This window comes from Ammospiza nelsoni, chromosome 20, assembly GCF_027579445.1.
Source record: "Ammospiza nelsoni isolate bAmmNel1 chromosome 20, bAmmNel1.pri, whole genome shotgun sequence".
NCBI classification, from domain to species: domain Eukaryota; kingdom Metazoa; phylum Chordata; class Aves; order Passeriformes; family Passerellidae; genus Ammospiza; species Ammospiza nelsoni.
In genome coordinates, this window is record NC_080652.1 from 4549703 (window position 1) to 4570964 (window position 21262).

Consider the following 21262-nt stretch of genomic DNA (forward strand, 5'->3'; position numbering starts at 1 on the left):
GTGGAAGGAAAGGCAGCTGCTATTCCTCTGGGGAATCCAGTGCAGAAAGCCGTGCTGGTGTCTCAAAACCTCTGGATTATATCTGGGTAGCAATGCTTGGCTCCTCCCTCTGGGCAGAGCATCTCCCAATGGGATGTTACAGTTCTTATCAGCCATGCAGTGACATTCAATAGCTGTTATCAGCAATGTCCCCTCCTGAGGGAGGTGTGAATGTGGTCACTCAAAGAGAGAGATAAGGCAAACTGCCCACTTGACAAAGGTAATCTGCCATACAGATGGTAATTGAAAACAACTTGCATTGCAATCTTCAATAGCATCATCTCTAAGTTTGCCTTTCATGGCAATACAAAGTTATGATGCTGCCATTCACCCCATCCTCAACAGCTGTCTTTAAAATAAAGACAATAAAAAACAAACACAACAATTTTAGTGAATGATTTGTGGGTATTTTATTGCCAAGAAAAGCAAAAGCAAACTCTGAACCAGAGGAAATCATAAACAATAAATGATCATTATTCCAGTTACAGTCTCCACTGCACTTCTCTCTGAGGACACTTTGTAACAGAGATTATATATGGTAAGAGTGGATTTACCCTTGGAGGGGATCTAAGTACCTCTTTCCTAAAATGAGTTGTAATCTTGTTTTAATGGTAGATAAAAAACAAGGCACAGGCATGGTTTGACTATTTGTAAGCAGAGGGAAACTTGCAAATCCTATTTTGGTATTTTAAGGATAACCCAAATAGCTGATAATCAGAAACATGAATAATCTTAAGTAAAACCTGTGAATCCAGTGCAAATACTTAAGTCACTTATTCAAAAGGAACAATAACAAGACGGACTTTAAGAAAGGTGCATCAAAGAAAATAACAATGCTTATCTCTGAATAATATTAGTCTTGCCCTGTGACTGAAGTTTGGGCAGTCTCGCAATTGCAAGAAAATATTTCTAACCAATTTGGTGTTTTCTGGATAAACTCTCAATATTATGAGTTGCAAAAGCATCTGATATCTCCTTAAAACTGAAACATGGGATGGTTTGGGTTGGAAGGGGTCTGAAAGATCATCTCATTCCAACCCTATTGCCATGGGCAGGGACACCTCCCACTATCCCAGGCTGCTCCAAGCCCCATCCAAACTGGTCTTGGACATTCCCAGGGTTCCAGGGACAGCCACAGCTGGTCTGGGAAATTCTCTGAGCATTTTAGGAGTTTTTTTCATTTATCCAGTCAATTTTCTGAGCAATTATTCCAGTTTCATCAGAGTTAAATAGTGACTGAAATTCTGTTTCCAATAAGCTCAGACAACCTCCCTTTCATGTATAGAAACCTTCCAGCTCTCCAAATAGATTTTAATTTAGTTAATTCTTTAAGAGTGCCTTGAAACTTGAGCAGCCATTAAAGAAGTTATTGTCCCTTTTTTTCTCAACAAGGTTTATGAAGGTGCCTCTTGACGGAGGGCTAATTCCCCAATTAACATAAATCTGCTTTTCATATCAGTGCCTGGCTGCAGCAGCACCTGACCCTGCTGAGTGTGCCTGGAGCATCTCCCCAGCACAGAGCCAGTGCAGGGAGAGGAAAATGTCTCTGGAATGTCTCTCTCAAATGCACAGCACTTGTCATTTCCAGCATTTAAGGAATCACCCAAGCTTTGCAGCAACAAGAGGGAACACAAGCTGAACAGGAGGAACAAACACCTTCCACAGCCTCATTTCCTGTCCTCGCTTTGGTTTGCTTTGAAGTGTTGGATGTATTTATAGGCAAAGTTACTTTCAGTTAGAATAATATATGTTTCACTTCTTTTGACTGAATTTAATATATCTTTTTCCCTAACTGAAAAAAGCCTGATTTTTTATCAAATGGCTCTGATAACACATTTTCCTAAATTTTCTGGAAGGTTTATTTTTTTTTGCAATAAAACACATCTATTCAAAATTACTGTCCTATATGCTGTGCTGGTTTTTTGATGCTTTTTTTTCTTTTTTTTTCCTCTTGTTAGTTGTTGTGCATTGACCAAATGGTTTCTGGCTTTGCAATCTGTCACCAGCGCTACATTTACAGCTTGCAATTAAGAGCTTCAATTAAATATTTTGCACAAAGATGCATGTTCCAATAACCAAACCTTATATATTTTCCAAAATATGACAAAAATAAAGGATAAAAGTATTGAAAAGCAAATGAAGATTGAAGTTAGAAAAATGGCTCATAGGCCTGGATAAATATTCAGAGTGTTTCCTAGCCACAAATGTTATCTCTTTTGATGCTGAGGTTGCCCTTGGGTGACAGAAGGCAGAATCTTTCCTGGATTTCCATAAATGAGGCTGAAAGTCTTCTTTGGCAAAGCTGGGCTGATATTCACGGCAAGCATCCCGGATATTTTTAAAATGGCATGTTTTTGATGACTTAGCATATGTTAGCATGGCATACATTAGCAGTGCTCCGAGGCATTTCCTTCCTCAGTGCAGATATCATCCTTTAAATTGCTGCAGGAACCCCCCTGCTCTTCTCTTTCCCTTACAGGAACTCTGAGTCACAGCAGGGGTTTCTTCTGGTCCTCAAGGTGTGATCAAGGTGTGCCTGAAGCTCACTCACCTTGAGGTGTGAGTGTGGCAAGTTCCTCACTGGGGGTCACCAAATGTGGGGGTGTTTGCTGGGGAAGAGATGAGAATCTTGACTCCATGTTTCAGAAGGCTGGTTTATTATTTTATGAGATATTTTGTATTAAAAGAAAATGTTATATTAAAACTATACTAAAAGAATAGAAGAAAGGATTTCATCAGAAGGCTAGCAAGGAAAGGAATGGAATGATAATAAAATCTTGCGACTGACCAGAGAGTCTGAGCCAGCTGGACTACAATTGGCCATTAATTAGAAACAACCACATGATACCAATCACAGATGCACCTGTTGCATTCCACAGCAGCAGATAACCATTGTTTACATTTCGTTTCTGAGGCCTCACAGCTTCTCAGGAGAAAAGATCCTAACGAAAGGATTTTTCATAAAATGTGTCTGTGACTTGTGAGAGGAGCAGGTCCCCACAGCCTCAAAGCCTCTGTGCCTGTGCCACCACCCCAGAGTGGATTTCACACCCACCGTGGGTTTGGTGGCTGAATGCCAGCAGCTGGGACCAAGATTTAAGGACAGAGCAATCTGGGTGACTGGAGGTGGCCAAGAGCCACCAGGAGCAGCCAAGCTGGCATCTCCAGGGTGGGAGGGAAGGAGGGCAGCACGCTGTCCTGGAGCCTCCTGCTCTGCTGTGGCCTGAGCAGAGCAGATGTCAACCAAGCTGGGCTCCTTCCCGTGCCCTGGCCATGGCAGCAGGGCCTGGCAGCCTCCCAAGGACACAGACAATGGGAGGCTGAGTGTCTGCACACCATTTCCCACCGGCTTGGCACGGAGCTTTGCCCTCTGCCTGGATCTTGGAAGCAGCTCAGGCTACCTGGCACCACTCCTGGCATGGGGATGAGGGGCAGGGCTGGGCCGGGCTGTGACCGTGTTCACAGGGGCCCCAGGATGAGGGAAGAGACGAGGATCTGACTCCATGTTTCAGAAGGCTTGATTTATTATTTTATGATATATACTACATTAAAACTATACTAAAAAGAATAGAAGAAAGGATTTCATCAGAAGGCTAGCCAAGAATAGAAAAAGAAAGAATGATAACAAAGGTTTGTGGCTCAGACAGAGAGTCCGAGCCAGCTGACTGTGATTGGCCATTAATTAGAAACAACCACATGGGCCAATCCCAGATGCACCTGTTGCATTCCACAGCAGCAGATAATCATTGCTTACATTTTGTTTCTGAGGCCTCTCAGCTTCTCAGGAGGAAAAGTCCTAAGGAAAGGATTTTTCATAAAAGATGTCTGCGACACTGTGCCCTGCCTCTGCTCCTCCCCTTGGCTTCTTCCCATCTCCCAGCAGTTACTGAGTGCTCCTGCTCCTTCCCTGAAGAGTGATCCCGCAGAGGCAAGCCCAGTTATTCCCTGCAGGCACACAGCAGGGACGCTCTCCGGGCTGGCCCTGCTCTGTTCAGGCCACCTGCACCCGAAGATTTCTCTGTTCAGGCTCTGGGGTCCATTTGGGACGGCCCAACAGGATTTTCCCTGCTGTCTGCTGCTCTCTGGTGGAGATGCTGCCTCCAGGCCGGCTGCCAGACTGGTGAATGCCTCCTCCTGCACCTCTTCGCCTCCTGACCCAGAAAACCACGTGGCAGAGGATGTCTTTCCTTAAAAATAAAATACAAGACCCCTAAAACCAGCAGATGAACACAAAGTTTTTCCTTCTCTGCTCAAATCTGCAGTCAGTCAGCAGCAGCTGGGATGCTGGCAGGGGTGAGGACTCACATCCCACATCGGAGGGCTGTCACTCTGTCACCTCCCAGGTGACCGTGGCCCTGGCACTTCCCCCTCCTGCCAGGCCTGCAAAAGCTGCAGGAGCCATTTAACCAAAGGAAAAGCATTAAATTAAACATTTTCCCTGCACTGTTTGCAGTGCAGCAGTGAGTGCTGGGGCCACACAGGGCAGTTTCCAGCAATACAGAGCCTGGGAACATCCTCAGATTTATTTACACCCACCCATCCATCCTCAGATAAGTCTTCAGTCTCTTCTCCCAGGCCTGCCCTGAGCTGCCATCCCACCCCTGCCTTTGCTTAAAAGTTTTAGTCCAATCCAAACCCCAGGGATAAAAGAAATTGCTACAAAACGTCTCCCTCCAAAACTGGCTCTATAAACAAGCTTTTCATTACCCCCAAAATTTTCCTCTTTCCTTCCTTTCCAGATTGCTTTTTTGCCTTGTGAATAATTTCTTCCAAGTCTCATCATTCCTCTTGCTTCCCCCTGATTTCTCTGCCATTCTCCCACTTCCTTCCCATGTGGTAACTCCTGCAGCCATGGAGTTTTGCTGTGGCATCCCCAGCCCCTGGGATTAATGATGTCTCCTGCATCATCTGCCTTCTTACGCAAGCTGGTAATGTCATTTTTGTACCACATTTGTCATTTTTGTACCAGCACAATATCGCTGGGTTTTTCACTTAGTGGAGCAAAAGAAACTTAGATATTTTCCTGCTCAAGTGCAGCCTAAGCTCACCTGTGCACTATATTACTTTCTGTCTGTCCCAGCTGAATCCAAATCTTTTATTTTTTCAGTCCATTTCTTCACTTTGTCACAGAGATGGTTAAAGAAGGATGTCCTTGGCAAATTCATGGTGTCCAAGATTGTTGTCCTCAGCAGCTTCCAAATAACTTTAAATAATGCATTTATATCTTTCCATCAGGATTTTTCATGAACTGAAGATAAACTGGTGGGTTTATAATTCCCCATATTCCCAATACTTTATAAAAGTTAGGCACTTTTTTGTTTCTTCTTAATCTTCTGGTGCATCCAGGGAAAATCACTATTGACTCTCAGATTCATAACCAGTTCTGCAAGTATCCATGGCTTAAATTCACCAGGTTTGGAATAATCTCCCCAGGAAGGTTTTCCTGCTTGCCTCTGTCAGTCAGCAGCTGGCTTATCACCAGGAGCAGAAGGGATTATATCCCTTGTAAACATTTTATCCCCTTATCTATGGATGTCCATTATCTGTCCATCACTCTGGAGCCCTTGCCCTCTGTGGGGTTTTTGCAGCACCAAGTTCCACAAGTCAGACTCTTTCCCACAGCCCAATTTCTGTGTGATCAGAGCCAGCAGGATCAGGCACAAGTAGCAATAAGGGAATTTTGACTGGATATGAGGAAAAGCTTTCCCAAGGGTGGCTGGATGGAGCTTGGATGAAGTTCCAACCCTGGAAGCATCCAAGACCAGGATGGATGAAGCTTTGCACAGCCTGGCCCAGTGGAAGCTGTCCCTGCCCATGGTGGGGGCTGGAATTATGATATTCCATGTGCCTTCGAACCCAAACCATTCCAGGAGTCCACAACAGGGGTGATTGAATAGATCTTGGATAAAGCTCCAGCTTTGGGAGTGTTCTTGGCTCAAAGGGGCCAGGCCTGAGCAGCCTGACCCAAGTTTGACCTTCTTTGGGACCCTTCAGAGGTTCCTCCAATCTGTGGGTTTGCAGTGCAGCATTTTCCTTCTCCAGCAGTGGTTGAGGCTCCTGCTACATCCTTCCTGTTTGGTCTGACCACATATCCCTGCTGGCCAGCTAAACCATCTTATCAGGGTGGAGATGTGCTTTGGGAAGGTTTGGAAATTGAGAAGTTGATAAAAAAGGGCAGGCAAGTAGGAGAAAGTAAGAGACAAATTAAAAACTTGTTTTATTGAAGATTCCAGTATGACTGTCACTGCTGGAAAGGGATCTTAGACAACAGAACTACTTTCCCCTGAAGTGAAGCCTTTAAGCTTTCTCAACAATAGGAGATCAAAACCCAAATAAGAAGTGATTTTTAGGTATCTGAATATCTTAATGGGAAAGTCTCCAGGAATTGCTCATCTACTTCTATCTGCAATTACACATTAACATTACAGACCAGAATATTTTCCAGTGTAAATATCAGAAGGTCTTGTCATCCAGTTTTGCTATCATAGCCCCCATTTTATTTTATTTTCCCCCTTATCAGCATCATCAGGGACCAGATGAGGAACACAAGGGAGAGAAATGCCCAGGAAGGGCTGTGAAGGGAGATAATAAGAAGATTTTTGCACTCCTGTGTTCTTGCCCGGCCTCTTATTGACAGAGCCTCCGAGATGCTCACAGATAGCCTTGCTGCAGGTCACAGTTCCCTGAGATTTATTCCAGTGCCATGGAAAAGTGAGGAAGGTGAAGGCAGAGCAGGCGAGGACTGAAAACGTTGCTGCGGGTAAAGTGATTATAAAAAGAATTTCTTTTTTAATGCAAAAACCTCTAGCCTGACAAAGGCTCCATCTCTGGGAGAGGTTTTTCACCATCCAGTCCCCCACCCCTTTGCATCAGAGCGCTGCAAAATGTACTTGGAAGAGCAGCGAGTTCGTTTTAACCGATAGCATTCAGTGCTTTTTACTGTGCTATTCATCCACATGACAAAGCTGAGAGGGGAGCCCATACTTCTTCCTGACTTTTTATTGCTTTTCAGCCCAGTGGGAACCAGCAGACATGAAAAAAAAAAAAAGTGGTTTAACCGCAAAATATGTTTAAGCTTTTTTCTTTTTCTTTTTTTTTTTTTTTTTTTTTTGTCGTTTTTGGCATGTCAGGGAAAAGGAGGAGGGGGAGTGAATAGCAGTGGCAGAACAGCCAGGAACTAACAGTCATGAAATTAGGCAAAAATCCTAAAGCTTGTGGGCCTGATCCTACACATAAAGGGTGAGGTTTGAAGCTGAGGATTGGTGACAGCCTTCAAATGCTGGGATCACCATGTTGTCATAGAATCCCAGAATGATTTGGGAAGGGATCTTAAAATCCCATCTCATTCCACCCCCTGCCATGGCAGGGACACCTCCCACTGTCCCAGGCTGCTCCCAGCCCTGCCCAGCCTGGCCTTGGGCACTGCCAGGGATCCAGGGGCAGCCACAGCTGCTCTGGGCACCCTGTGCCAGGGCCTGCCCACCCTCACAGGGAAGGATTTTTTTCCTAATATCTAATCTAAATCTCCACTCTCTCAGTGGGAAGTCATTTGCTTATGTCCTGTCATTACAGCTCCTGATAAAGGCTGACTCAATGTGACTTTTTCTCTCAATTCCAAGTAGATTTTTTTAATGTATATTTAAACATTTAATGTTTTCTAAATTAGAGAAAAAAAAAAACCCCTCTGCTTAGCAGAGCTGTTGCTCATGTATATCACGCCAGGAAAGTCTAAGAAATAAACCAGTATTTACATGATCCTAGATGTTCCCTTTATTTGAAACTAAACCCTCACATTGACCCAAAACACAAGCATTTCATTAACTCTTCCTAAAAAAAGATCTTTATATTTTATCAAAAAAGAAAAAAAAAAAAAAAAAGTAAAACCTGCCTTTGATTTGGGAAATACTTTTGTGAAGAACCAGGAGGTTTTCAGCATTTCCCCATCAGAACAACATCAAAAGTCATGCCTGGCTGCACAGTGCCCCCACCTCCAATCCCCAGCTTTAATGGGGAGCCCCAAAATCTGCCCCTCCAGGAGAGCAGCAGAGGCTCCAAACAACACAACTCCAGAGTCTTTTAAGAGTTTCTTTTTCTCATAACCCCTCCTGATGAAGTGATTCTCTCCAGCTGAGCCCAGCCTGGCTTCAATCGGGCTTCTTCAGGCAAACAAATTAACTCCTTCCCTGCCAGGAGCCTGCTTGGGGTGTCCTGGGGTGCAGGGCAGGGTTTGGAGAGTGCTGAGCTCAGTGCTGGAAGGAGCCTTGGCATTGAAGTAACTTTCAATAATTGAAAATGCTGTTTTGAGGAAATAAGGGTTATTTCTGTGAGATCACTTTTTAATAGTAAAGCGTGCCTCAGACAGGAAAGTTGGGAGAACTCATCCAGCGTCTGCAGCTGGGAGGGAATTATTGATTTCTTTATTTTGTACAAACAGGCATCAAAAGAATTTGTTTCTTGTTAAAGCACTGTTGTGTTTGTGGGGTGGGGGCTGTGGTCAGTGCCAGGCACAGACAGGGCTGTTCTGTTCTGTTTTCCCTTCCAGAACTGCATCAGATATTACCCCTGAGCCCCTTGTGAAGGGAAAAGCTGTTCTTTTAAGTGATGTTGAGTGACTGGGCCTTTTGCTGACAGCCACAAGCAGTGTCCTCCTCCTCCTGGCCACTTTGGATAGCAGGTGCCCCTAGGATGGACCTAGATGATCCAACCCAAACCATTCCATGATTCCCTGATTCTGTGATAGCTGAAAACCCTGTCAGTATATGAGAGATGAGATCATCCTGGGGTGCTTTTCTTTGTGTGGAAAACAATTAGAAATGCCAACCCTCCCTTGCCCAGGTTGGAGAACAGGAGTAAATGAAGAGTAAATTGTTCAGAGATGATCTATTTTGGCTCGGAAATCTGCTCAGGAACTTTTCTCCTAATGTCTTTTTCCCAAGCAGGCAGAGCTCTCCCAGCCTGCCTCCTAATGACCAGCATTAGTTTGCATTAGATGGATTTGTGATGATTTCTTTCTGCCTGGCTGCTGAGCCTGCGAGCAATTCAAATGAATTTGTGCTCCCTGTGCCCCATCTGGCAAGAGCAGCTCCCCCATTTGGGTTTTGCTGCCTCCTCAGCTGCTCTCCCTCCCTCTGCCTGGGTTTTGGAGTCCCTGGGTGCTCACAGCCCCTCTCATTGCTGCAGTTTGCTCTTGGAGGCAGGATGGGGACACCAGGAGAGGGCTGGGGAGAAAAGGTTGGTGTTCAAGTGTTGTTTTGTAGAAGCAGAAAAGAGGAGGTGCTGTGGTTCAGGTGTGCTGCAAGGGTGTGTGTGATGGTGTTCACAGGGGCCACAGGATGAGGAAAAGATGAGAATCTGACTCCATGTTTCAGAAGGCTGATTTATTATTTTATTATATATATTATATTAAAAAATACTAAGCTATAATAATCGTTAATATATTTAATATTTAATATACAAAATTAGATATATTTATATATAGTTTAGTGTACTAAACTAATATATAATTATATATTTATAGATAATTATATATTTAATATTTAATATACTAAACTATATTAAAAGAATAGAAGAAAGGATTTCATCAGAAGGCTAACAAAGAAAGGAAGTGGAATGATAACAAAAGCTCATGACCCTCAGTCCAAGTCAGCTGACTGTGATTGGCCATTAATTAGAAACAATCAACATGGACCAATCAAAGATGCACCTGTTGCATTCCACAGCAGCAGATAATCATTGTTTTTTCTTTTCCTCTGAGGGTTCTCAGCTTCTCAGGAGAAAAATCCTGGCAAAGGATTTTTCAGAAAATATCATGGCTACAGAAGTGGAACCCAAGACACAGAATAATGGAATTGTTTAGATTGGAAAAGTTCTGAAAGGTCACCGAGTGCAGCCATTAACCCAGCACTGCCAAAGCCACCATTATCCATGTCCCCAAGTGCCACATCTACACAGCCTTTAAATCTCTTCAAAGATGACTCCTGGGCAACCTGCGCCAGTGTTTGACAATATTTTCAGTGGAGAAATCTTTCCTAAAATCCAATCTAAACCTTCCCTGGTGAAACCTGAGGAGATTTCATTTTCCATGACTTGGTACCAGCTGGGCTGGTCACCCCTTGGGGATACAAGGAAGATGTAGGGTGGGACCAGAGCATGACCCTGAGGTGGGAGCTGATGGTGATCACCCTCACTGTCTCCTCTCACACCCTGTTGGTGTTATCACCAGGATTAAGACAGGTTTTTGGGAATGTGGATGTCTGTCTGTTCTCCCTGCCAGCTGGGAGAACCTTATGCTGAGGTCTGTCCATTCTCCCTGCCAGTACAAAGTCACAGTGCCCTCATAGGGTGAGAGGAGATGGAGCTTTAGCTTTAAAGATTGAAAATATATGAAATAAGGTGAATCAGAACCTCCTTTTTCTCTCTCTGGCCTCAGCTCTCACCTATTTAAGTTAAATTATTTAGGAGGAGGGGGGATTCTTTTGGGATGCTAAAACCAGAGGGAGCCACACTGGGGGGGCAGGGGAAGTGGGAAATTCACCTTTATCATATTTACTCACATTTAGGCACTGCCTGCTCTCTCCTGAACACATGCGCTACCAGGAGACAGCATAAAGGTTCATCTTGACCATGCACCAAGGTACCCTGTCACCACAGGGATCTTAAAACATGTCAAGTTATGCATATTTCCATATTTCAAAGCACCCTGTCTTTTCTGGCAGCAGAGACAAGGCTGGAGGGCCTGGGAGAGAAATGGCATCAGGTTTGTGTCCTTCTCAGTGCTCCTCTGAAAACATTTGGTTTCTGCACCCTTGAGGTGACACTTGGCTGCTGTCAGATATGTCTGATGGCCGAGGACAGCGTGGATGGCTGTAAAGAGGTGTCACATCAGAGCAGCAGTGATTCTTCTCTCTTGCCATCGCCCCTCCTCATCCTTGGCACTGGGCTAATGACAGCACCAGGTACCCTGCCACAGGGAATCGAGCTCCTTGTTTTTCCAGTGAAAATGAATGAGAAGCGCCTGCTGGGTCACATAAAACTGTCAAAAGAACAGTCGGGGCTTCCTGCGAGAGGGATAATAGTTAAGAAAGCTGAAATTCTGAGAAAAAGGGATTATGAATCACCAGCAATATTTACAGTGCAAATCCCTATTCCCTATATTTCTACTTGATTCTTTCTCTTTTCCAGGGCAATTATTTCCAGGAACACACAGCAGAGCCCCATGGCAAGTAAATAAACCAAGCCTGAAGTGTCTGACAGAGCTCATGGACACCTTGCACCCCTGGCCCTGCCACCTGCTCCAAACAAGGGGGGTGAGAGCAAACAGGGTGTCCCTTGGAGGGTGGCATGGCGTCCCCTCAGCTGTGCACTGAAGCTGCTTGGGGCTTAGTGTTTCAGATTGCAATGCAAGATGTTTCCCATTACCATCTGCATGGCAGATTACCTTTGTCAAGTGGGCAGTTTGCTTTATCTCTCTCTTTGAGTGACCACAGTCACACCTCCCTCAGGAGGGGACATTGCTGATAACAGCTATTGAATGTCCCTGCATGGCTGATAAGAACTATAATATCCCATTGGGAGATGCTCTGCCCAGAGGGAGGAGCCAAGCATTGCTACCCAGATATAATCCAGAGGTTTGAGACACCAGCACGGCTTTCTGCACTGGATTCCCCAGAGGAACAGCAGCTGCCTTTCCTTCCACTGGATCTTCAGAGGAAGAATACATCCTTCTCTACAGGATCCCTGCTCCAACAGAACCAGCCCTGACACTGCAGGAGGGCTGCAGCCACATTTCCAATGGCACTGCCACCAACACCCTGACCCACAGGGTGTCAGGCTGGGTTCTGACTCTGTCAGTGTTGTTCAGTGCACTGCATTGTTTATTTTATCCTTTTATTTTCTTCCCTATTAAAGAACTGTTATTACCTGCTTCCATATGTTTTGCCTGAGAGCCCCTTAATTTAAAATTTATAGCAATTGGGAGGGGTGGGGAGGGTTTACATTCTCCATTTCAGGGGAGGCTCCTGCCTTCCTTAGCAGACTCCTGTCTTTCCAAACCAAGACACTTAGCAAAGCATCCTGCACCAAATCATGTGGGGCTGTGAAGCTGGCAGAACATCTGGGTGGCTGTGCTCAAGCACCACAGCTCTGAATTATATTTAGGCTTTATAATTTGGAGTTATGAGTCCTCAGATGGTGCACAGACCTTCTGGGGCTGTCCCACCTGGGGTTAAAATGTGGCTGAGCACATGCAGCCCAAAGCAAATGATGCTCATCAGCACTTCTTCCCTGGAGGTGGCCAACGACAAGGTTGGGCAGGTGCCAGGGGAGAGCAGCACGTCCCTGGATGAGAGGGGACTGTGAGCTGGGACAGGGAATATGCAAAGAAACAGAAGGAGGAAATGGTGGTTTGTGCTGGGCAGGTGCCAGGTGAAAATGTAAGAGCAGATCAAACACAGGCAGGTTAATGAGAGCCATTCCCAAGGTGGGGAGAGCAGGGCCAGGCTGGACGGCAGGCACTGAGTGATATTCTGTAATTAGCTGGCAAATAGAATATGATCTTTAGTGTAATTGCTCGGAATAATGTCTGTCAGCCCGATCCCTGCATCCCAGCTGCCACAGCAACTTTGCTTCCCTTTGTTTCCCCTCGCCTGTAATTTCTGATCACATCCTTCCCAAATTTGATTGCATCATTGCTGAGCGTTTGTTGCCAGGGCAACCCCACAAAGTCCTGACAGGCATGAGATGAATATCTTACCCCCTTTGAGGACAGGTTATCTGGCCATCCCATTGTGCCCCCCAACTTGGATCCCTTTGTCCCTTTTAAAGCAGCTGTAAGACCAGGCTCATCCCTGACTTCCATGGGAGCAGGAGTGATACAGGGAATTGTCACTCAAATGCTGCACAAAAAGACCTGAACAAATGGAGCAACTCAACATTAGAAGTGAGGCCACCAGCCAAGCCACGCTGCTGCTGAAAGCACAGAGCTGCAGTGATGGAGGCTGGACAAAACCCTATCCCAGACCTCACCATGGCCATTCCCTTCCATAAACACGGGCAGAGCTGTGCTCTATGTGGGATTTGTGCAGCCAAGGGGAGTGTGTGTGCATCTGGACAGGGGATGGCCTGTCACACATGGCCTGTCACAGCTCTGCTGGCCAGAGAAGCAGCAGTGGAGACTTCAGGCCACGTTGAATGTGGCTCTGACCAAGCTGCTCTAGTTGAAGAGGTAGAAAAGGGTTGGACTGGATGGCGTTTGGAGGCGCCTTCCAACCCACACCAGTTGAGATTCTGTGGTTCTGTGTCATGGAAGAGGCTCCAGCAGGGCCACCAGAGCATGCAGCTGGTGCTGGCACGGTGTGTGAGCGCTGGGCAGCAGAGCCACCTCCAGCTCCATCTGTCCTATCCTCACTGCCACCAACCCCTGCATGAGGGAGCTTCCACTGGTGGTGCACATCAGTGCAGGCAGCACTCAAACCTCACTCTGGGTGCACAGGGGAGTGAAATCTGTGCCTGGGAGACCTGCAGGGCCAGAGTGGCAGAGCTGCTGTGGCCCTTCATAAGTCATGAGGATGTGGCAGGGCTCAGCATCACCCCCAGCCCCAGAATTTCAAGCCCTTTCTCTCCCAGCAGAGGGTGAAGCCATCCTCACCAGCACTCCTGCTCTCCACCCCAGCCCTCTCCAGCACCATCCTTGCAGCAGAGCCAGCTTTTCCCTTTTCCTCACCAGCACCTCCCTGAACCTGGAGCCAGGACGGGTGTGCTCCCAGCCCCCAACAGAGCAAGGCAGGGAGATGGAAGTTATTGTTTTTCAGGTGGAATAGCTTCCAAAACGCTACATTTGCAGTCAAAGTGCTGTTTGGAATGCATATGAACCACTGCCTGCAGCAATCAGAAACAAAGCCATTAAAGTTTAGATAGCAGTGTTTTTATTTTTAACCAAATGAGTCAATCTCCCCTCCAGCTCCAAGCAGGAGAAGGGGAGAAATTTGGGCAGGGAGAGTTCAGAAACCCTTAACCCCACTGGGACCCTGCTGCAGGGAGGGTTCAAACAGCCTGCTCAGTTTAATTTCACCCAGAAAAAAAAAAAAAAGTATTTAAGCTTATTTCTTGATGGTGCCTTGGCAGGATGGAAATTTAGTTTGTTTCCCTGGATTATAATTTAAAAAATAGCTTCAGGACACCTAATGCATCTCTCTTCCCTCCCCACATCCAGAAGGCTTCATGTTGCCTTTCCTTCTTCTGCATCCCAGGCTGGGGTAGGACCAATGTGTTTTCCAGTCTGGATTTGTGTGGGAACCCAGGACATCCCTCTGGCTGTCCAGCATGGCCAGGACCCCTGCCAGGGGGCTCAGAGACCCTGGCACAGAGCCCAAAACACCTGTGGGTTTGATTATGACCCGTGGAGCAAATTACCAACCTTATATAAAGATCAGCAAGCCACAACAGTTTAGGCAGAATAATAGTGAAGTTATCACGGGGTGGAAAAGTAGATTTTGGGGTTTTTGGTATGGGGGTTCAGGGGGCAAGATGGAGGGAACTGGGTATGCCCAGCCTTTCTCCTTCTTCTTCTTGGCCTCCATCTTCTGCTGTGATGGTGGCACTTTGGGATTGGTTTAGAGTAGGAACTCACTGTCTAACATAGGTGATGGGTATTGGGAAGTAATTGTAAATATTGTACACGTAGTTTTTAGTATAAAGACACAACACTGCCCTGGGGGCAGGCAGAGTGCCTGGAACTGTCCTGCTGGATGGACCTCAGCAGGGCAGGAGAAAGAATTTTATAGATAAGACACAATAAACAACCTTGAGAGTGAGAAATGAAGAGCCCTGACTCCTTCTTCAAGCGCTGGGCTGGGAAAGGAGACTTTCCAACTTTTCTCGGGGTCACTCTGAGCAGCTAGAGACCCCGACAGAGTGGGGATATTGTAGGCTTCCCTTTGAGGTTCCCTGTTAATAAGAACGTGCTGAGGGAAGAGGATGGCCCAGGGAGCCAGCCTGGAGCACTGCTGTGTGTCTGTGTGTCTGTGTGTCTGTGTGTCTGTGTGTGTGAGTGAGGTGGGTGCACCCCCTGCCAGACCAAGGCCAGGCTGCAGCTCCTTGCTGAGCACATCCAGTACCAGGCACCAACTGCATTTCAACTATTCCATGGTCGTGGCTGCTCCTCCAGCAGTTTCTGTCTCTATCCCAGCCTATTTCCAAGGTTCCTATCCCTGCAGCATCTCTAAGAAGATGCATCCAGCTGTTAAAAAATGCCTGTGCTCGTGCTGTCATCCTGAGCTGCTGCAGGAGGCTCAGCCCATCCTTAATTTAAACCTCAGACCCTTGTGCTGGATTGGGCAGAGAGGGCTCGGCCACTTGCAGGAGAAAAAATCCCAAATCCATGGAAAATTACAAAATTACATTCCTGCCTCTATTTATTGGTTTTCCATGCCATATGGAAATTTATGTAAATACACAAATGAGAAAGAAGCCCTGGAGCTCTGGTGAGTTTGCCAGTGAACCACCAGTGCTCCAAATATTGGCCATTGTTGATGCTTTAGGAGATCAGAGAGAGAGAGAAATGATTTCTGGCTCCAAGAGTTGTCCAGAGACATGGTTTCTTTTCTTTTTTTTTTCCAACATGATACCTGCTGTTCTCCTGAAAAGCCATCCCAGCCTCCCCCAGCTGCTCCAGTGAGCCATGGCTGTCCAGCCCATCCCTGCCAGGCTCAGAGAACCAGGTTGCTCATGTGCCTGTGGATTCAGAGCAGGTTTTTTGGCAGGCAAATTCTGTTTACCAAATTCTGCATGTGAGGTGTGTGAATTGGTGGAGGAGCAGCTCATGGCAATGTTAAAATTCAAAGGATGTGCCCATTCCAACCCACCGATGGGGGGCTGAGGCTCTTCCACTCCCCATAGGAACAAGGCTTAAACTTTTTTAAATTTATGGTATAATGAAAGCTTTTCCTTTTTGGGTTCTACACCTTGGGAAACAAGAAAAAAACAAGAAAAAACACCACGGGCTTCTCAAATAACTCCAGTGCTTTTCTGGATTTAAAAGTGGCAGCAGGAGGCAGAAGGAGAAGCTTACCACCAACCCTTATATATTGTAATCTTCTCTTTTTATTTTTTTTCTTTTTTTTTTTCTTTTTCTTTTTTTTTTTTCCTCTAACTTTTTTAGGGGCTTTTTTGGTTTGTTTTTTTTTTTTTTTTTTTTTTTTGTTTTTCAATTTATGGGGTAATGAAAGTTTTTCCTTTTTGGATCCCACACCTTGGGAAACAGGAAAAAACCACCATGAGCTAGTTACCATTATCTGAGCTCAGCTGCACCAAAGGTTCATATCCAAAGTGTGAGTTTTGAGTAGCTTTTTATACATATACACACATTTACATATCTATTAAAAATGTATGTCTGGCTATGTATGTGACTAATTTGTGTATATCAGTTTTAAAAAGTGGTTCACTTATAGAATCACATCTTCCTCACATTTTCCTTGCTTTTTCTGAGACTCAGCAGTCTTTTTTTACAGGATGAGGCTTGTTTTTATTATTATTTCTTGACTCAGCTTGGGAGGAAAGCTGGGATCTGCAGAAAACAGGGAAAAACCTGAGCAAAATCTTCCTAGTAAAAAAGAAAGCTGTTTCTATGAATTAAAGCTGGAGAAACACCTCTCAACTACACAATTTCCCTGCTTGCTATTAATTAAGTTTGAGTTCAAATATTTTTGGCATAAACATTAACATTTGTGCTTTGAGCATGTATAATGCTTCATATGCGCTAGATGCTGTTTCAAAAGATTTATGTCTTGAGTAAATGATGATTTGGGTAATTGCATTCTGTCCACCCAAATCCATCCTGCAGCTTCACTGGGGTGTGGAATCCACCTTCCCTCCCTGGCCTGCTGTAAGAGCCTGAATGAGAGATGTGGGACTCCAGGCAGCTCTCCAAAATGCAGTTTATTGTATACAAAATGCAGGTTTTTGTATACAAAATGCAGTTTATTCCATCCAAGAGGTTACAGCAGCCCAGGGTGGTGGGTGACAGAGCTGTGCCCACAGCTGTCAGCTCCAGCTGCAGGCAGGCCTGGAGACCCTTTGGGTTTGGTTACAATGCATTATAGACTTTTCTTTGCTGAGCATCTTAACCCAGTAGAACCAACCTATACCTTAACTATTATCTATAGCCTATCATAACTACTATCATTGCCATATTCAGGTTACTGTTCTCCAATCACTAAAAGTCAGTGCATTACAGCTTAAGCTAGAAGTTGTTTTTCAGTTTTCTTGTACTGGAAAATTCTGAGACCTTTTTTTCTACTTGCAACATTGGCAAGCTTGTTTGCCTGTGCTCTCTTTCTGCTTAGTAAAAACATCTTCATGTTTGAGGTGGGTTTATCCTTTGCCCTAAGTCATAAAATTCCCTTCTAACTAACAGACCCTTTGCCTTCTTGGTTATCCAGTAAGACTGACTCAGCAATCCTTTTCTTCTATTTAATGAAGAAGTAGATGCTTTCATTTCTATTCCTTCTTCAGATTCTACATCCAAAAATCTTTCTGCTAAACATATGACATAGACAATAAAATGACACAGACACTGGAACTCCAAGGTAAGAAGAAGGGAAGTTTATTTCCTGACTCCAACATTTATAGACTTTCAAAAGTGACAGTGGATTGGAGGATGAAAGTGCAACCTCTCCAATGACACTGGACAAACCAACAGTCCATCAAATTTCTCCTCCTCCAGAGAGCAATGTAAAAACAATACTTATTTACATATAAGTGCATGAGAAACTTAATTATAAAAATGTAAACATCAGAAGGCTTAGAAGAACTTAGAAGAACAGGGTGACACTCACTCTGCTGTGCCTGAACTGGAGAGCAAATACATCCTCATTCTGCTGGATGCTCTCTGGGAAAAGGAGGGGAGTCCCACGATGGTGAGTTGAACAGATGCTGATAATAAAAGGAGACTCAGGCTCTCATGGTATTTCTCCTCAAGCTGCCCATCCCTGCCCATTACATTTTGCAGTTTTGGCAGATAAAGCCAAGCTGGCCATGGTGTGCTGGCCCAGATCTGGGCTGTGCTGTGGCAGAGCCCTCCCTGTGTTTGAGTGCTGAGCTCTGTGACTGTGGGTGCATGGAAATCCATGGACACACCACCCATGGAGGTGCACAGGGAAATGAGAACAGGGCTTGTGGTAGGGGATGAAATGGTTCTGAAATGTGGGCCACATCAAGCTCTGGAGCTCAATTCTTTAGAATTTCTTTGGTGGAAACAGCCCTGAATGCTTAAAAACTTTTCAGTTGAGTGTGAAAAGTCACTTTTCACTTGCTTTAGGCTTCTCTTAGCTCTGCAGTGGGCATTGGCTCAGACACAGACAAAGCAAAGAACACCACAGCTCTGTCTGAAGGGTCCCCTGAAGAGCCTGCAAAAGCTGGTGCATTTGGAGTGAAAAAAAAGATAGAAAAGCTTCCATCGAGACAGATTTCCTTCCCTGGCGTAATTTCACTTGTGGTATGAATGGAAACAGCAAGTTCCCACTTCAGTCAACAGCTCTTGGGAGGGATCTGATGCTCAGCAAATGCTGAGGCTCCTTCAGCTCCTCCAGGGTCTCAGCAGAAACACTGGGTGTTGTTCAGTGCTGTGAGACCTCGGGTCCCCCAAATAGGGCGGGGAAAGGAAGGAGCACAGTGATGTGTTTGCCTTTTAGCTCTGAGTAGGCCAGGAGCAGGTAAATGGAATGTCAATTTTTATTTTTTTTTTTCCATTTCCACCACATTTAGTCACTTGGGTCCAGAGCTGCAGCTGTAAGAGGAGAGACAACGATTCCACTGATAAAAGCAGGAGAATCAGCCTTCAAGGGCTCTCCAGTGGGCTGGGACTAACATGAGTCATCAGTCATGGTGGTGCTGGGAGTATTAACACACATTTTGGCTAACATTTGCCAGCACGAATGCAAAGCAGAATGAATCTGACAAACCCAGAGTCATCCAGCCTCCTGTTCTCCAGGGAGTTACCAGAATGTAGAGCTCAGAGCTGCTGCTGGGGCACATTTCGTGTTCATCCTCAGAGTGTGTGCAGCCCAGGATGTCCTGTGCACAGCTAGTTCTCCGGGCAGGACTTCTTTTTGCAGAGCTTGTTGCATCACAGTTTGTTTTTCTGGAAAACTAAGGAGGTCTCCAAGAAGTCTTATTTTATATTGGGTTAATGCAGGTATAATGACTTCTTCACACTTTTTGTCAAAAGTATGCATTCTAGAAGGCTTCAGATGATTGGGTATTTATATAAGACTTCACTCATGGGTGTTTTCAGATAATTTTCCATCTTTTTCAGCTTGGTGTGGCTGTCACTTCCAATGGGTCTATGGATACAATGGCTACAGAGCATTCGCCAGGGAGCTGGGCAGTGCAGATGTGAAAGGGCTGATGTGCCCAGATGTGCAGGACTCACTGGCCTCTGCTGTGGTGGTCACCTGTGTGTTTGGAATTCTGTTGTTGTTACTCCAAGCAGTGAGTGAGCAGACAAAAACAAGTCCACAAGCTCACCCCAGATCAAGTTCCCAGGTGGAGAAAGAAAATACTTTTTGCTATTCTTAAATAAACAATTCAGGTTGTCCAGAGAAATTGTGGATATCCCATTCCTAGAAGTGTTCATGGCCAAATGGATCTCTGAGCAATCTGGTCTAGCACAAGGTGTCCCTGCTCATGGTGGAGGGGTTGGAACCAGCTGATCTTTAGTTTCCTTCCAACCCAAACCATTGTGGTATTCTGGGATTCTCTAGAATGAGCCTGTCTTGGGGTGCAGATTATGTTACCCCACTGTGTAGCCATGATATTTTCTGAAAAATCCTTTCCTTAGGATTTTTTTCTCCTGAGAAGCCTCAGGAACAAAATTTAAACAATGGTTATCTGCTGCTGTGGAATGCAACAGGTGCATCTGTGATTGGCCTCATGTGGTTGTTTCTAATTAATGGCCAATCACAGTCCCGCTGGCTCAGACTCTCTGTCTGAGCCACAAATCTTTGTTATCATTCTTTCTTTTTCTATTCTTAGCTAGCATTCTGATGAAATCCTTTCTTCTATTCTTTTAGGATAGTTTTAATATAATATATATCATAAAATAATAAATCAAGCCTTCTGAAACATGGAGTCAGATCCTCATCTCTTTCCTCATCCTAAGACCCCTGTGAACATGGTCACTCCACAGTATTGGGGGATGCTGTTGAACACCTATGGAATCAGGAAGAACTAAAATAAATGTAGGCAACAGAAACACTGAGAAGCTTCCTCTGCTGAGAGCTGGCTTTTCAGTCCTTGGGAATTACTGTTTCTCCTGGTAAGTTCAGCAGTTTTTGAGGGTAGGAAACGTGACCTCGCTGTACTCACAGAAATTTGCTATTTTACACAATACTGCCAGCACGGATCTTAATCAACCAGAAAAACTCAAAATGACAAACAAACACGAGACAGCTTTGCTGTCTGAGGTTCATTAGCTCCTAGCGACCTTTCAAATCCGCAAGCAACCAAAGAGAAAGGTTCAGAAAACGGGAGGGCTTTCAAGGCATTTTGCCAGTATTTTCCACTTATTCCCCAGCTCCTACTCAATAATGAATGGCATTTCTTGATTGTTTTCCCAAGATTTGCTTTTATCTGAGCAAATGTGGACTGGAACTTTGACCCATGCCATAAGAGGATGGGAGGCAGAGTCTCCCTAGAGGACTGGCACACACGTTGTGTCTTGCAAAGTTATTTGGAGCCGACTTTCAAGGGCATCGTTGTCTCCATCTGGGAGGCTGCAAATGTGAGCAAAGGGCAGCCTGGCTCATGCTTGGCACAAGCATACACCAGGGAGCCATCAGCACTCTGTGCTGCAGAGGTTACGTGTGGGTTCATGAGGAGGCAGCACGGACCTGGGCTCTGGAATGTGTCCAGCACTGGGAAAAGAAGGAAAGATAAGAGCTGAATGATGATGCATTGTTTGGGGTGCCCCTGGCTTTGTGAACAGATAGAGCAGAGAGAATAATTTCATGGATGCAGGCCAGTTTCAGGGTGCTCCTCCATGGCAGGGTCTCAGGGCCAGCTCCTCATCAGGGGTGAGCACACCCCAGGTTTGGTCTATTGGTGTTTACCCCTCTGCACCTGTGGTGGCAGTTTGCCTTCCTGGGGGATTTTGAACTGGTGGGCTTTCTTGCCTAGCAGAGGCAGCAGATTAATTCCTTTATGGAATCAAAGATAGAATAGTTTGGGT